The 4,513-nt window shown below is 41.8% G+C and overlaps 1 non-coding gene across 1 annotated transcript; it reads right to left on the reverse strand.

Annotated features, from left to right (window-relative positions):
- Positions 1-3,753: 3,753 nt before the first annotated feature.
- Positions 3,754-3,860, reverse strand: LOC128574317 (U6 spliceosomal RNA). The gene has a single exon (XR_008376694.1). It is a non-coding gene; the product is annotated as a U6 spliceosomal RNA (small nuclear RNA).
- Positions 3,861-4,513: the final 653 nt, after the last annotated feature.

Here is a 4,513-nt window from a genome sequence, read left to right on the forward strand (position 1 = left end):
TGGGGCCCTAGACAACGGCCAAAGTTCTCCGCACTCCCGCTCAGGCCTTCCCCAAGGCAGTTCAACTCAGTGCCAAGTCCAAGGACATCAAAACAGTTCACAGGTAAGGCCTTTCTGGTTTGCAGTCTCGCTGCTACTGAACTTACAGTTGTGGGCGGGTTTAGACGGATTGAACACACGCCTCTGCCACCATTTTTAACTTTGATCATTTCTTTGTAAACAAATTTCCATAAAGCTGTTTCACCCTTAGGCCTCAGAAAGTATTATCCTTAAGATTACTTCAGCCTTTGCTCTTGTTCAGTCTTCCTAGTGTACTTCTTTTTCTCCTATTCCCCACTCACGTTTTTGCCATCCCAATCCTATAGTCTTCCAGTGTTTTAGGGCCACAGAGCAGGTGATGAGCAGCAGGCAAGCAAAGCTTCATCTGTATTTACAGCAGTGCCCCATCATTCGCATCACCACCTGAGTTCTACCTCCTGTTAGATCAGCAGGGGCTTTAGATTCTGACAGGAGTGGGAACCCTACTGTAAATTGTGCATACAAGGGATCTAGGTTGCACAGTTATGAGAATCTAATTAACACCTGATGATCTGAGGTAGAACTGAGGCAGTGATGCTAGCAATGGCACCATCTAGTTTCAGGAAAATAAACTCAGAGCTCCCACTGATTCTGCATTATGGTGAATTGTATAATTGTTTCTATTTTTTTTTTTTTTGGTAGAGACAGAGTCTTACTTTATGGCCCTCGGTAGAGTGCCGTGGTCTCACACAGCTCACAGCAACCTCCAACTCCTGGGCTTAAGCGATTCTCTTGCCTCAGCCTCCCGAGTAGCTGGGACTACAGGCACCCGCCACAACGCCCGGCTATTTTTTGGTTGCAGTTTGGCCGGGGCTGGGTGTGAACCTGCCACCCTCGGTATATGGGGCCGGTGCCTTACCAACTGAGCCACAGGCGCCGCCCGTATAATTGTTTCATTACATATTATGAAGTAATAATAATAGAAATAAAGTGCACAATAAATGTAATGCACCATTACATTCTCCTTTCTCCCAGTCCATGGAAAAATTGTCTTCCATGAAACTAGTCCCTAGTGTCAAAATGGTTGGGCAGTCCCCAACCTGCTGCTTTAGGGTATTCTTTTATTCACTCATCAATAAATATCAATTGAGTGTTTATTATGTGTTGGATATTGTGTTAGGCACTAAAGATAAACTGAACCAGATGAATATAGTCCCTGTCCTTGTGGAACCTATACCAAAGGAATATATTAAGCCAGAATATATAAGAAGATTAAATAAATTCTTAGGACCTTTCCAAGCTGAAAGACAGCATCTGAAATTAGATTGGGAAGCTAGTGGATCACAAGTTTAGACTGGATAGTAAAGGGAAATAAGGTTGGCGCTGTCAAGACCAATTTATAAAATACTGGGCTAACAAGTTTTAAACACTGTTATAAACAATGATGAGGCATCCACTTTTTCTGATTCCTTCTTAAAATTCAGTATCTAAAGAACTACCAGCTTTCTTGGTACCTAACCTTCTTTAACAAAATTGAAAAAGGTAGATATTGCCTATACCTCTTTATACTTGGTGACTGACTAATGACCTACATTTGCTTCCTAAATCTTAAAGGAAGCAACCTCAAGTATAGGTTGCTTTTGTAACTTTACATCTTTTTTTCTCTAATAGTGGAATGAAGAGGCTTTAAAAATGTCAGAAATGAGAAAGTCAAACAGGTTCATTGCCTGCTGCTCGAGAGGAAGCCAATTACTAGGACAGCAGGGGTTACAATGGAGAATGAATTTACTATTGTAGGCACCATGCAAGGAGATGAGAGGAATTTCTCAAAACCGGAGAATTTGGGTGCCAATGTTTTTAAAGATAGTTTGGTGGGCAAAGGGCTAACGAATTGGGCTTGCTGATTGGCTGAGGATAAATTCATAGGTTTAGGAAGCAAGAATTGTCTTCTTTGTGCTGAGTCAGATCCCAGGTTCTAAGACCAGTTGAGTTGGTTCCTTAATATGGACCACTAGTCTGGTTGGATCAGTTGGTCCATGCAGAGTCTGAAAGGTACCTCAAAGACTAGCCTTAGATTTTACAAGACTTATATTATCTGTAAGAGCAATGAAGAAAGCTAAGAGTCTTCATGACCATCAGCTATATGACTCCTGAGTAGTAAGCAATTATAGGAAACCAAGCTAGGAAACAATAGACAACTATTTTAAATTGCACGCGAACTTTATGGACACCCTGTATATACTTTAACTTTTTCTGTACCTTTGCAGATTTCAGACCCCTGCCATACTTCCCACCTTATGGCCTTTTATTAACTTTATAAAGGGCGATTTCAAAACCATAAAATTTCATATTCACCTTTTCCCCAGGCCAGACCAAACTGGAACCTGTTAAACTTGTTCCCTAGAACCGGTGGGGTCAGAGGAATAAATGACTGTCTTGTCAGTCTTCTCAATATCTACTGGCTTCTCTCCATTTTCTAGCTTTACCAGTCACATCTGGCCTCAACCCAGCCACACCTCTGAGGACAATGCCCAGGAAAAGCTTTCCTCCTGTGCCTTTAAGTACCCTTTCCTTCTTCTGCCCACATTTCCCAGGTGTTCTGTTTGGTGCTATTTTAATTAACTAATGACTGTTAATATTATAACCCTTCTTAGCTGACATCCTGTAACAACATCCCTTTGCCAACTGAATTACCTAGATGGATAGTGAGGAGATTTTTTTCTTTTCTTTTTTTTTTTTTTTTTTGAGACAGAGCCTCAAGCTGTTGCCCTGGGTAGAGTGCCGTGGCATCACAGCTCACAGCAACCTCTAACTCCTGGGCTTAAGCGATTCTCTTGCCTCAGCCTCCCAAGCACCTGGGTTTACAGGCACCCGCCACAATGCCCGGCTGTTTTTTGGTTGTAGTTGTCATTGGCAGTCCTGGGCTGGATTCAAACCCACCAGCTCTGGTGTTACGTGGCTGGCACCTTAGCCGCTTAAGTTACAGGCACCGAGCCTAGTGAGGAGATTTTTAAAAGAGATTTTTTAAATTAAAAATGTGTTGGAATGAATCCATTTTCCTTTTAGCAGTATTACTGAACCCACAGGCAATTAATTGTGAACATAGTCATTTTACTTCAACTTGGCCTGAGTTTACCCAAGATCATGCCTTTTTGGTTATTTCTAGGTAACTTTCTTGTCCACTTCAGCCCATACCAGAATTCACACATAAAATTTCTTTAGTCATAATAGAAATAGCAGTTTCCAAAGCTATATTCCATGGCCATTTCTTTTTTTTTTTTTTTATTTTTTTAATTTTTTTCTTTTTTTTTTTTTTTGTGGTTTTTGGCCAGGGCTAGGTTTGAACCCACCACCTCTGGCATATGGGACCGGCGCCCTACTCCTTGAGCCACAGGCGCCACCCCTTTTTTAATTTTTTTTGTAGAGACAGAGTCTCACTGTACCGCCCTCTGGTAGAGTGCCGTGGCGTCACACGGCTCACAGCAACCTCTAACTCTTGGGCTTACGCGATTCTCTTGCCTCAGCCTCCCGAGCAGCTGGGACCACAGGCGCCCGCCACAACGCCCGGCTATTTTTTTGTTGCAGTTTGGCCGGGGCTGGGTTTGAACCCGCCACCCTTGGCATATGGGGCCAGCGCCCTACTCACTGAGCCACAGGCGCCGCCCTCCATGGCCATTTCTAACTTTTGTTTTTAAATTGCCCACTTCAGAGCCTCTTGAACCCCAACTACTTAGGTACCACTTTCAACACTTAACAGATGTGTGTGTCATCTTTGCACAAGGGTCATACTAATCTTCTTTGTATCATTCCAATTTTACTATATGTGCTGCCAAAGCGAGCACTAAGGTACCACTTTGAAATGTTCCTGTGAAAAATGTTCAAACTAGCCATTTCTTTCCCTGGCATACAACTTAGCCTATATGCTTACATTGTACTCAGTTTTTTCAAGCCTTCTTTACAACTTTTTCTAAAAATACCTCTTCCTATCACCTAGAAGCACAGACCTACATATATTTTGTTGTTATTATCACCACCTTCATTGACATACTATGATCAATACTTTAAAACAAAGATCTAAAACCCAGTTATATTTTAATTATCCTAGCTTTAGATGGGCTGGAATTAATTTTAACCCATACACAAATCATCTATGATTTGGGAGAATGAGGTTATTTTAGCATAAGAAGAGAGGTAGTGTTAGAAAGGGTGGAGTTCTGTCACCTGCTCCCAAATTTAGGCTTCTTTTGCTAAAATTACATGAAAGTATGTATCAAAAGAACTGAGAGCATAATTGTCCTGGAACTTGACAGCAGGACTACACTTTGTCATTCTGGGGAGCTCACATCTGGAATTACCACTGGAAAAATATCTTTGTGCTGTCTCTCTTCTTCCTCACAGACACCTGCTTTGGAGGAGAAATTTAGATGGAATAAAGTTTCTAAGCAAGTGGGGGAAGGCCTAAAACACTTCAAAGTGCAGGCCATATTACTTTCTT

The sequence above is a fragment of the Nycticebus coucang genome, chromosome 21 (assembly GCF_027406575.1).
Source record: "Nycticebus coucang isolate mNycCou1 chromosome 21, mNycCou1.pri, whole genome shotgun sequence".
Lineage (NCBI taxonomy): Eukaryota > Metazoa > Chordata > Mammalia > Primates > Lorisidae > Nycticebus > Nycticebus coucang.